Here is a 14,216-nt window from a genome sequence, read left to right as displayed (position 1 = left end):
TTTAAAAATTGTATGTAATTATGTTATAAATCTACCGTGTGAGCTGAGTCAAGTTTGGCACTTTAATAAGCTAAAACATCCAAGTCGATTACATTAATAGTTTCACTTTCGGTGACTACATGCCATTTATTTGGGAGTGGGGGTTGTCTTTTTTTCTGTTACCTCAACTTACTTTTCATTTGGACCATAATAGCTGCTTTTCCCTTCTCCCTCACCATGGCTCACATCCCCCGCATTCCGACGTAGCTGCTGCAGAGGTCGTTCCTTCTCCTAACTCACCACCAGGTCTTGAAACAACCTCCCCTTCCACCTACGCACCTCCCCATCGCTTGAAGACTTCAGGAAGAAACTCAAGACTTGACTATTCAACCAACATGGCTCTCCGACTGTGGCTCGCAGATCCCCAGCGTCTGGAGATCCTCCGGAGTGACAAGCCACGCTTTAGAAGACCTGCTGATTGATTGATTGAGTTCTGTACTCTGTTTATTGAATGTTGTTTTGCCAGTTTCCTTTATGCTGTTCCATGTCCTTCTAGTAGTTCATTTGTAATTTTGGTTTGGGTCTCCAAAATGATTTTCTAAGTGGTTTATGATTTTAGATTTGTCAGTAATTTAGTGCAGCAAGTTGAGTTCTCATCCTTGGTATCCTCCTGAAGTGCAGACAACAGGATCAACTCACAGCAGGGCCGATTTGGCACTTCACCCTTCCAAGGCTAAAAACGTAAGTACCATTGTACAAGGCAAAAGTGACACCTGCTATCCATAGAGCTAGAAAAGGTTCAGAACTGTAGCAAGTGCTACATAAAAAGGCATTGTTACTGCAGTTGACAGTTTTTTATTTTTGGGAAGAAATAAAACATCACTAGAAGAGGCTCAGGCCCAAATTCTAAAAACATCACAGAACACAGCGCAGCAGCCAATAATTTTGTGCTGCATTGCATGACAGGGAGGGAGCAGGAGAGAGCCATATCTACAGAGATATGGCTCTCCCCTACCCTCACCCTAGCGCCGGCACAGCTTTTAGCTACTGTGCGCCAGGCACACACCTTAGCCCCATAGTCTACCATAGGTTTTGTGCAGGAAGGGCACCCTTCCTGTACAAAATCCTATTGCTAGACATGTCTAACACCTTTTCTAACTTTGTATGCATGCCGTACAGTGGAGCACGCATGAATAGTAAGAAAAGCAAGGAGAAATAAAAACATTTCTCCTTTTGATGCCTGTTTTTCAGCAGCGTTAACTTTTTGCTCTAAACCCTGTCTAAGAATGTTTTTTAGATACGGTTTAGCGTCATAAAGCATTGGTGGTTGCATAGAAATGCCCATGTACCACCCTTGTAACACCACTGGACGCAAAGTAATGCAAAGCAGCATTTAGCGCTGCTTTGTGTTACTTTTCCATGCAAACCAAAGCAAATATCAATTTGCGTTGGTTTGTTGATCCCAAAAAAGGTTTAGCATTGGTTTAGTGTTAAAATAGTAACGCTAACCTTAAGCTTAACCTTTGTGAATCTTGGCCTCAGTTTGGACCAATATGCACGTTTTCTGTCATCTTTCGCCTTTGAAGGACGGCACAATTTATTCACTGTAAATATTGCCTTTCCAACGGTGTTTGACTTGGTGCAAACTGCATTTCACATCGTGCTTGTCCTGTTGTTAGGTTCTAGCATTAATGCTTTTATCCATAAATTGTGTTTGGTGATAAATCTTCTGGCCCAGATTTACAAAAACTTTGCTTCCAGTTTGTGTTACTTTTTTAAAGCAGACCTGATGCAAAGTGCTGGGTTGTTATTTATAATTCCACGCAAATCATGATTTGTGTTGGATTGTAACCAAAAGTAACACAACACATCGCATTGTGCTGCCTTGCACTACTTTGCGTCAAGGGAGCGTTCCCTGTGTAGCCAATACAACCACCCAGGGATCTTGACACAAATTCCTTTCCACAAAGAACATTGGACAAGGATTTGTGCCCAAATCCTGTGCCTCCCTGAGGCAAGAGTAGCAAGGAGAAATAGAGGAAGGCGGGTCCAGCATCGGCCCCGCCGCCATTATGGGGGTCGGCCGTGCCCCCCGGAAGCGAGCCCCAACCATGGACCCCGCCCGAGCTGGGGGACATGCCCCGGAAGTGATTGAATCACTTCCGGGTCATGGGAGGCTCCCCCGCGCCCCGGAAGTGATCTGATCACTTCTGGGGGCGTGGGCGACCCTCAGGGACCCTTAAAGCCGGGGGGAGCACAAGAGACGATCTCTTTCTCCCCTCGGCAGCACATCTGTGGCATGTGCCACCCCTCCCTCGGGAGGATCTTTAATCGTTTTTCACCCACCCACCATCCCGGAAATAAGAATTTGTTGAAGAATGTATGTTTTCTGTATTTTTTCCACAGGATGCCAATTTGTAGATATGTTGTTTACGCCTTTTTTGTCGTGTTTTTAGGCGATATTCCATAGGCGGGCGGTAAGGTCATAGGTTGGACAGACTAAATTGACTCATCTTTTGGGGCGTCTTATTACGTGGGCCGCCCAAAGGGGAGGGACATTTGGCTCTCACCAGACTCCAGGGGCAGTTACAACCAGTTGGTTGGAACGGTGCGGGGACAAAGGGGGGGTTACGCTTTCCATTGGCTGGTTGGCCACCCCGCACACAGGCATAAGTAAGCTGCGCTGTCTGCATGGCCCCTTTATGGAGTAAGTCCTGAACGTTTGGGGGTTGCCTGGGGGTAAGTACTTCCGGGTCAGCTGGGCCTCCGGCGCATGCGCATCCCGGTTGGGGTGCGTGGGACAATTCGGGGTAAAGGGGGAGGGGCCAGCATTTTGACCTTGCCGTAGGCCCAGAGGAATACGCAGAAATGTGATCAGCAACGTTTTAGACTACGATAGGAACATTATGTATAAGAGTTTTGTTAAAGCTAGGATTGAAGCAAATGTACCGAATCCTGTCTTGTCATTTCTGCGTTTATGGTATTTATGAATATAACTTGTTTTGTTTGTTAATAAATACGATCGGGGGTCGACGACCCCCTATTCCAAAAACAAGAACGCTATCTTGGTTTTTGTCACACTCAGGGGAGGAGGGGGCGGTAGGCCGTACCAGACCATATTATCATTTCTCTTCCCTTTTTACCTCTTCCCGTGTGTGCTGCATTCTACAGCGCACATAAAAAGAGCAAAATGCCTTAAAACATAAGCTTTTAATAAGGAAGGGACTCCCTTCCTACACAAAACCTATGCTGACTACAATGCAGACACCCTTGCATTAAGGCTTTGGCACATAGGAGCCAAAAGCGCACCAGTGCCGGGAGAGAGCAGATCAGCGCCATACCGTCAAAGTACACCACCAGATCAATTGGCTTGTTGCCATATGCCACCAGCTTGGCGTCCGGCAGTGTCACATCTTTTCCAATAAATTTAATCATTTGATGCTGTCCAATCTGTGTCTAACATGTTCCTGAATCAACCATCATCTGTAGCTCTACACTGTCAATAGGCACCATGCAAGAGGAGTTATCCAACTGACCCACTGTTCCCACTTCGATAACTTGCAACAGGAACTCTTTCAGCACAGCATTCTCTGCTTTGCTGCTCACAGAAGCAATTAATAAGAGCAAAACCTTCACTCTTGCTTTTGCACACCCTGGCAAAATGTCCACCTGACTTGCATTTTTATATATCTGCCCCACTGCAGGACAATCAGGCCTGGTTGCAATATGTTCCTTTAAACCGCACTTGTAACATGGTACATCCTTGTTATACATTTCTTTACACTTCCCTGCTGGTGTCTCTTGTTTCCTTACACCATTTTCTTTACAGGTCTCAAAAGAGCGCTCATCACTTTATTCAAATCACTTGAATCCATTTCTTTCAACACCTTCTCCATTTTCTCCACCCTCTTTGCAATCTCTATTGCTTTGCTCAGTGTCAGACCCTCAGTATCTAGCAATTTCTCTTGCGTTTTCCTGTCTCCAATTCTTTGCACCAGCTGATCTCTTAACATGACAACTAGGAAGTTTCTATAATCACACCTCAAAGCTAGTTGGTGCAAGTCAGCCATAAAGTTATCAATCGTCTCACCCGACCGCTGACTTCTCATGAGGAACTTGTACCTTTCCACCACCACATTCCTTTTCTTTCCATAATTGATATCCAGTTTATGTATTGTCACCTTGAATTCATCCAATTCATCGGCCTCTTCCAAAGAGGGAAGCTGCTTTAAAATGGGTCGGCCTTCTGCTCCTAAGTAATGTTTAGCATTGGGATTTTGCACGCCGCCGTAAATGTACCACCATCTTTTGCCAGCACATTGGTCTCAAATCCTTCTTTCCAAGCCTCCCAAAATGTTGTGGGATCAATTATTCCTTTCCAACATCAAATTCTGTCACCTCTCCCTTTTTTTCATGTTATACCTTTATGTTACTTTAGTTTTTTCATTCTTACTTTTGTTCTGTCGTTTCCGTACCTTGTCTCTATTTTTTTTGCTAAATGCCGCTTTTCTCTTGAAATTGGCTACTTTGAGTTGGTTGCCTAGCAACCTCACCACTGCTTCAGCTGCTCCAGCGTGTGTTTACCTCACCACCGCACTAGCGTGTGTCTGTTGCCATGCAACACGTTGAGGCAGGCGCGCACGATCGCGCGTGCACGCGTCAAGGGTTATTGCGCTACACTTCGTTGACGGTATATGGGTATTTTGTGGGTGTGTGAGTGGATGTTTGCACAGTAAGTATTTGTGTGAGTGACTGTAGATGAGTGAGTGGGTGCATGAATGATTGTATTGATGTGTGAATGGGTATGCAAGTGGTTTTGTGAATGAATGAATAGATGTGTGAGGGGCTGTATGGGTGAGTGAGTAGCTCTGTTAGTAGCTGTATATATATATATATAGAGGAACTGAATAGCAACAACCTCAATCTGTCATTCACCAGTCACACCAGCAAAACCAACATTCAGTTTTTAGACATTGAATTATATATTGAGAATAACTGTATACAGACCAGAACATACAGGAAAGACACTGCAGGAAATGCAATACCGCACGCAGATAGTTTTCACCACAACAGTGTCAAGGAAGGCATCCCATATGCGGAGTGTCTCAGAATGAGACGCAATTGCAGTACGGAAGAAGGTCTCAGGAAATCTACTAATCAACTTTTTGGTAGATTACAGAGAAGAGGGTACAAAACCAAAACCCTTGATAAAGCAAAAACTAGAAGTGAGCTGCAAACAAGGGAAGACCTCTTGTTCAAGAATAAAGAACTGCAAGTAGGGAAGCTGGTATACCTAGATTGATTACAGGATTCAATGTGTACCACACTACACTCAGAAAAATACTACACAGACACTGGCAGACAGTCCGCAATGATCCGGTTGTGGGACCTACTTGTCCCAAAACCCCAGCTATTAGCTTTAGAAGAGCGAAATCAATGCGTCAAGAATTGGTACGTAACTCTCCAACGATAGTAAAAACTCAGAATTGGCTCCAATCACCAAAAGGCTTCATCAAGTGTAGTAGATGTAAGGCCTGCAGACATGGTACTAACACGAAGTCTGTCACCATGCCTTTCAGACATTCACCTTACCTTATCCGAGGTAGCTTCAACTGTAAAACAGACTATGCTGTTTATGTGTTGCATTGCACATGTCCAAAAATCTATGTAGGCAGCACTATCCATCAGGTTCATGTTCGCATCCTGCAACATCTGAGGGCCATTGCGAATGAGGACCAAACATACCCTGTGGCATGTCATATAAATGCATGCCATGGTGGCAAGTCCCAGGATCTCTCCTATTTTGTCATTGACAGCGTTCCTAAAAACCCTAGGGGAGCGAACCGTCAACTGGCACTGCGGAGATTGGAATCTAGATACATTATCCTTCTAAACTCCAAAATCCCACAAGGGATGAATACCGACGAAGCGCTTAATGTCCATCTCTGATCTCTGAATTAGGGACATACGCCCCTCCGTTCACACACATTCCTCGTAGTATGAATGTTCTATTACCGATACTACAGAATCTTACTGCACCCGTACCTGGAATACCGCTCCTTACCCAATCCCCTCACTACCTTGTGTATGACATACACTTCACCTTTTTATCCTGTCACTATTTAGAAATTCTATTGGAGAGTCTCAGCCGACAGTGTATTTTTCTCTTCCACCATATTTCTTGGAAATATTTCATAGCCCACTTGGGCAGGATATTTGCATGAGCCATGTTTCTTCGGATCCCAATGTTGGGTACAGAAATTAGCAGGATTGGTCATTTTATTTGAGTTTAACTTTACTCTTATTTTGAATCACAATCCGCGATTAAAGGAAGAGTGAACACATGTTTATACACGATTGATATTTATATCAGTGATTATTTTCATGTACACCCTCCATACAAGAACACGATCCCTTTTGGTAGTGAGGACATTTCACGGTAAACACATGTTTAGTTACCTCTTGTCCGCTCAAGCGGTATTCCTCCCGTTTATTAACTGAGTGATTGTTTAACTTGTTTTTATTTTCAGGAACCAGTCACACATGTTAGCTGCTAATTGTTAAGCTACATTTGTATGTTTTCAAAATTTTTTGTTTTTCATATTGTACCTAAACTAATGTATCACACTTATGGTGAAAAACTTCTATGTCTATGACGTTGTTGGTTCCTATGGCAACCAATGGTAAATGGTGGTGGTATTTGTATGGTTGACACTGACAGAACAGATCATGCAGTGATCAAGGCGGTTTTGCTGCCGAAACGCGTCTGACCAAGTTTTGAAATAAATCGTTCTCTGTGCCAGAATTATTCACGGAGTTGGTGCCGGTTTGTTTAGAGACGCTCAGGTTGTTAATATATATATATATATATATATATATATATATATATATATATATATATATATATATATATATATATATATATGATATATAGCGAAGCAAAACAGAGTGGGAATTACAGACTCAGAAAGACTTGTACTTCATGGTTCAGTTTCACATTTATATAGCTGAATAAATGCTTGTGGAAAACAGAACTGTAGAGTGTGATATATATATTCACTGAAAAAACCATAGGTTTCAGGGGTGTTATAGTTAGCTGGACATTTCCCTCGTACAAAACCCTAGAAATTCCCCTGTTATAGCTAGTTCAGCTAACTATAACTCGCGCCCCCACAATGCACTGCTGATGACGTCACATATTACATCACTCATGACATGGTCAGTGACATCACTCATGACATCACTGATGACATCTCAAATGACATCACTGATGACATCACTGATGACGTCATCCATGTGATAAATTTGTGCATCTTCTCACACCCTAATATAACTTTTGATACACCGACTCAAAATTTCAGACGGCCATTTTGACAACCATAGATACTCCAATACCAATAACTACTCACCCACTCATTTATTTTTAGGTCTACATACATCTCCACCCACTCACCTGTACAGTCACTCATACTTACAGTCACTCTGCGCATTTATACACCTATATAGACACTCACACACCGCCAATCATCCATTGAGGTACTGACACATCTAGTCAGTCATGCAAATAATTAATCACAGTAAAATTTACTCACCTATACAGTTAAAAACACTCAAGTAACTTACTCATAAAAATACTAACAAATTCTGTGTCTTCCTGCAGAAAAACAAACAGCACATGACACAGATATCCTTGTACTATGGCGCATACAGCCTCTCCCAAAATCACACACTCTCGCATATAGATAGTTATATACTCTTACACACATATACACTGCGTTTCACATATGTAGTTACTGACACATGTACAACTGAGATATACATTCAATCACTAACACACCCATACATACACTCACCCAACCATACAGTCCATCACAGATGCATTCTTAAAAACATGCACCCACTGAATCACCCACTCACACATCTAGTCACAGAGTCACACACACCCTACCCACACAAACACTCAGGCACCCATACAGATACTCAGACAACCAATCAATAACCCATATAGACACTCATATAGCTATTCACAAAACCATGCAGCTACTTATACACCAACACACAGACACATACAGACAATCACACAGTTTAGTCACTAGTCTGCAGTAAGATACATTTAATGACTCACTTATAGACTCAGTTACGCACCTAGAAAATCATCCATTCACACACTTGTACACCCACTTATTTTTCAACAGGCCTTTCTCTATATATATTAAACAGAATAAAACTGTTCAGAAACACATACTCAATGGATGATGTCATCAGTGATGTCATCAGTGATGTCATTTGAGATGTCATCAGTGATGTCATCAGTGATGTCACTGACCATGTCATGAGTGATGTAATATGTGACGTCATCAGCAGTGCATTGCGGGGGCGCGAGTTATAATTAGCTGAACTAACTATAACAGGGGAATTTCTAGGGTTTTGTATGAGGGAAATGTCCAGCTAAATATAACACCCTGGAAACCTATGGTTTTTTCAGTGAATTTCTAAGGTTTTTTAAATGCCAATTCCTAACTATAACGCCTCTGAAACCTTTGGTTTTTTCAGTGAATTTCAAAGGTTTTTTAAATGCCAATTCCTAACTATAACGTGCATGAAACCTATGGTTTTTTCAGTGAATTTCAAAGGTTTTTTAAATGCTAATTCCTATCTATAACTTATCTCTGAAGATATCATGAAAAGCACTCTTTTTCAAAAGTAGGGTGCACATTAGTTTTGTGGAAAAGCATCTTTGTGATTGGTTAAGAAAAAGCAGTTTCAACGTGGAGTACATATCATAGGATAAAAGTTGCTCAGCTCAACCTCACCTGCTACTTGCATTTGGAAGGCACTGTTCGAACTTAAAACAATCGTCAACTTTTAACCTGCATGTGTCGTTAAATGTTCAAGAAAATGTTACAAAAAAATATCGTAAAGTTTTAAAAAATTGATGAACTTTTAACCTGCACGTATTGTAGAATGTTCTAGAAAGTGTGTTGATAGAATACGTTGCACTTCTGACTTCTATGTGTTGTTGAATATTTAAAAAAACGGTTCATATGGAAAATTAAAAAGAAACCAATAGAGAAGTTTTGAAACCTAAAAGAATCAAGGAACTATTCTAATTTATTCTTTACATATATTTATGTGTGCAGCAACAAAATTATTGACACAACAGCACTAGGAAGAGGAAGAAGCAGGGAGTGGGGGGAGGGGGGGAGATGGGCAGAATGGCACACATGCACAATTAAGTACAACACACATATAGACTAACAATGGTCAAAATGAAACACACCAATAAGGAGCACAAGTCACACAACCTGCCAACATCACACCACTGAACGAGCATAGAAGTGAAAACCACGCTGCATTCATACAGGATGTGTACAAAGGCCAGTCGTTGGTGTTGTGGGATGTCTGCGACCGTGGTCATCATGGATGAGATGCCCAGCATGTGGCACATGGTCGAGTTCACTGTGTGTTATGTTGCCAAACTGCTGCTCCTCCCTCCCACGAGCCCCCACACTTTTGTACGGTGAGCTGTTGTATCTCGTGCACTCGTACGGCACGCCATTGTAATGCCTCTTTGCGCATGTCCTGCTACATCCCAACTACAACATCACAGTTCCGTTTGGAGGTGGTGCATGCCACTTTACAACATCGACTGCTGCGGCTCTTGTAACAGGCCACACCAGAACACAGAGACACACTTACCGCACTTCCTGTACACGTACATGTCCGAGACACCCCGTTCCCCTTGCCGGATAGGCACACCCCTGCACTGACCTGTGAACGACAGACCAGCACACGCCAGTTGTGCATGCAGGAGGATGCGTACCTAGCTACACATCCAGGCTCACTGCCAACACTGAGTTGACAGCACACTGTGATGTTGCAGGGCTCGTGCCTGTCATGCTAAGACAATGACCACAGGGACACACTTACTAAGATGTGGGTTTGGGGGGCATTGGCGGTCCTAGAGTTGTTGAGATGAGTCTTCTGGCCCTCATGGGTATCCCTGTATCATGCTCATTGACTCTATGGCACCTGTGGGTGTTCTGGTGTGTCTCTCGGCTGTGTTCCCTTTCATGGCGAAGGTAGTTGTCCTGCTTAACACCACCAGAAAGCAGGTGTAAAATCCCTGGTGCTAACGTGTCTTATCGCCGGAATTTGTTTCGCATTGCAATTGGTGTGAAAGTTGTAATGTGATTTTTTTCGTGTGCACAACAATATACGAACTGAGCAGTGTATCTCGTCAAGATCCAGCACCTGACGCACTATTCCCAATCAATATAAATACAATGAGATTTCTTAATAGATTTTGTGTGTACACTGTAAGTGCAGCCAATACCTCAGTGCAATACAATACAGGATTTTAGTATTTAGAAGAATAAATCGCAAAGGTGCACCTGGTGTCTTTTTGCACGGGAACGGCTACTCTCCATTTCATTATCAGCACTTTAATGGAAGTAAAGTTGAGATAAATCTAACACACTATTCAGAAGTTGGTGCAAACTGCAGATATCACCAGTATTCCAGCGATAAGTGCCCCAAAATTTAACACCATGGTGGACTCCATCAAATAACAGTAATAAGAACAAGAAAGAGTCACACAGCAGTTAAGAGAACAACCAAAAACATTATTAATTTTTTTTTCAAACTTTATTTTTTATAATAATGAATATATATAACCGATAAGCTATGTTCAAACTTTATTTTTTTATTAACTTAAATATAAATAATAAACTAATAAACAAAATGTAACAACAATAATACAAAACAACAAGGCGGAACACTCCTGTGGGAACCACGGATGTCGACGACAGACCTGGAAAATCAGAAAGATTGTTAAAAAAAAAACAACATGGTATTCTCAGCAAAATACCGCAAGAAACAAATCACAGATATATAAAATGTATACAGTTAACAACATTTTATAAGTTTAACTTACAAAAACTGTAAATGTTGCCGCTTTAAAACATTTACCGAATCTGAGGATTTTATTTTTGCAGAAGGCACCATGCCCACAACGTTTTTCTTCAGTGGTGAAGAAATTTTTAACTTTTTCCAAGGGGCAAACAAAGACCAATGCCACCTTCTTCATTTGCAAGATTTGCCAAAGAGTTCTGTTACGAGGGGATCCTAACAAAAAATACTCGTGCAGCACAGCAAGTATGATGAAACACCTAAGGACCCTTCATCCAAACAATCTTGCACGAGAAGAGTACAAACAGATGAGAAACACTCCTGTTCTGTATCTGTAAAAAAGAATCAAAAATAAATGTATAAATCACTTTCAAATTTATACTATTCCATTACTGTAGAAACACATTTTATATAAAAACTGACTAAGAAACTATAGCCCTGAACCACAAGTGTGACAATTGTTAAAACACTACATTTGAAGCAGTTCATGCTCTAAAGCCTACCTCACTAAAAGACTACATGCTAACTGACTAAATGATTACAGTACTATAAGGAGACACACTGGGTGAGTGACAGGGTGTTTGCTAGAAGAGTATGAATACTAACTAGGGAATTGAAGGTGTGAAACACAACTGTGTAGGTGATTAGAGGACTGCATCCATACTGCATAGGCATTTAAAGCAGTCCTTGTGCTAAGGCCGGGCTCACTGCATGACTACTTGGGTACTGACTGAATGATTAGAGTACAGCAAGGAGAGTGTCTAGGTGAATCTATAAGTGCTAGGCTTTTCGCACATGGAATGGATTAGTACTTGGTACTGAATGGGTCACTAGAGGAGTGCAAAGGCAGTCACAAGTGCTGGACTGTATGGATACTGACTAGGAAATTGAAAGTGTGAAAGACAAGTGTCTAGGTGGTTAGACGACTGCATGCATAGTGCATAGGGGTTTGAAGCAGTCCATGTGCTAAGGCCTTGCTCAGTGTATGAATACTTAGGCACTGACTGAATGATTAGAGTACTGCAAAGATAGTATCTTGGTGAATGTATAAGTGTTTGGGTTTTAGCACAGTGAATGGATTAGTACATGGTGCTGAATGGGTCAATAGAGGACTGCAAAGGGAGTGACAGGGTATTTCCTGGAAGTGTATGGATACTGACTAGGGAATTGAAGGTGAGAAAGACAATTGTGTAGGTGGTTAGAGGACTGCATGCATAGTGGATAAGGGTTTGAAGCAGTCCATATACTAAGGCCTGGGTCACTGGATGAGTACTTGGGTACTGACTGAATGATTAGAGTACTGCAAGGAGAGTGCCTGGGTGAATTTATTAGGGTTTGGCGCAGTGAATGGATTAGTACATGATGCTGAATGGGTCACTAGAGGAGTGCAAATGGAGTGACAGGGTGTTTGCTGGAAGTGAACGGATACTGACTGGGGAATTGAAGGTGTGAAAGACAAGTGTGTAGGTGGTTAGAGGACTGCATGCATAGTGGATAAGGGTTTGAAGCAGTCCATATACTAAGGCCTGGGTCACTGGATGAGTACTTGGGTACTGACTGAATGATTAGAGTACTGCAAGGAGAGTGCCTGGGTGAATTTATTAGGGTTTGGCGCACTGAATGGATTAGTACATGATGCTGAATGGGTCACTAGAGGAGTGCAAATGGAGTGACAGGGTGTTTGCTGGAAGTGAACGGATACTGACTGGGGAATTGAAGGTGTGAAAGACAAGTGTGTAGGTGCTTAGAGGACTACATGCATAGTGGATAGGGGTTTGAAGAAGTCCATGTGCTAAGACCTGGCTCAGTGCATGAATACTTAGGCAGTGACTGAATCATTAGAGTACTGGAAAGAGAGTGTCTTGGTGAATTTATAAGTGTTTGGGGTTTGGCACAGTGAATGGATTAGTACATGCTGTTGAATGGGTCTCTAGAGGACTGCAAAGGAAGTGACAGGATGTTTCCTGGAAGTGAATGGATACTGACTAGGGAATTGAAGGTGTAAAAGACAAGTGTATAGTATGTTAGAACACTACATGCATACTGCATAGACATTTGAAGCAGTCTATTTGGTACTTAGAAATTGACTAAATAATCAGACTACTTCTAGGACAGTGCTTAGGTAAAACTTTTACATTTTCAGTTCTGCCACAGTGAACAGAATAGTACATGGTACTGCACCTTAGTGTCAAACCCTGACTCATTTTATCAATGCATAAGCAAAGACTAGCTTCTAATGCTACTAAAACTTGACAACATGAAAGGTTTTAAATTAGTTATCTGTCAGCAAATAAACAATGTTACCAAATGCTTCTCTCACAGTGGTTCTCAAATGCACACAGACTCACAGTGTGATTCTAGACAACAACCACTGTACCTAGGAGTTTACCAAAAATCATTCACTACTGTGGAAGTGGTAAGCGAACTGCACACAATCTTCATATTTCAGGAATACACTTTTATGTCAAACCCTGACTCATTTTATCAAAGCATAAGCAAAGACTGGCTTCGAATGCTACTAAAACTTCACAACATGACCGGTTTTAAAACAGGTATATGTCAGCAAATACACGATGTTACCAAATGCTTCTCTCACAATCCTTACCCAAATGCACACAGACTTACAGTGTGATTTTAGACAAGTACCACTATCCTAGGAGTTTACCAAAACTCATTCACTACTCTGGAAGAGTTAATGGTACTGCACACAATCTACATATTTAAGTACACCACATCAGTGTCAAAGCATGACTCATTTAATCAACGCATACGCAAAGACTGGATTCTAATCCTACTAAAACTTCACATGACAGGTTTTAAAACAGTTATCTGTCAGCAAATACAAGATGTTACAAAATGCTTCTCTCACAGTGATCCCAAATACACACTAACTCACAGTGTGATTCTAGACAAGTACCACTATCCCTATGAGTTTATCAAAACTCATTCACTACAGTGCAAGTGGTAAGGGAACTGCACACAATCTACATATTTCACAACTGCAATTTACTGTCAATGCCTGACTCATATAATGAAAGCATAATCCATAATTGTCTTCTAATGCTACTAAAACTTGACAACATGACATGTTTTACAACACTTATCTGTCAGCAAATACACAATGTTACCAAACACTTCTCTCACAGTGGTTCCCAAATGCACACAGACTCACAGTGTGATTCTAGACAAACAACACTATCCCTAGGAGTTTACCAAAACTCATTCACTACAGTGGAAGTGGTAAAGGAACTGCACACAATCTACATATTTCACGACTACACTTTAATGTCAATGCCTGACTAATTTAATCAACGCATAAGCACAGA

This window comes from Triturus cristatus, chromosome 3_2 (genome assembly GCF_964204655.1).
Source record: "Triturus cristatus chromosome 3_2, aTriCri1.1, whole genome shotgun sequence".
In the NCBI taxonomy this organism is placed as follows: Eukaryota; Metazoa; Chordata; class Amphibia; order Caudata; family Salamandridae; genus Triturus; species Triturus cristatus.
The sequence above is the reverse complement of the archived record's forward strand: the minus strand, read 5'-3'. Positions refer to the sequence as shown.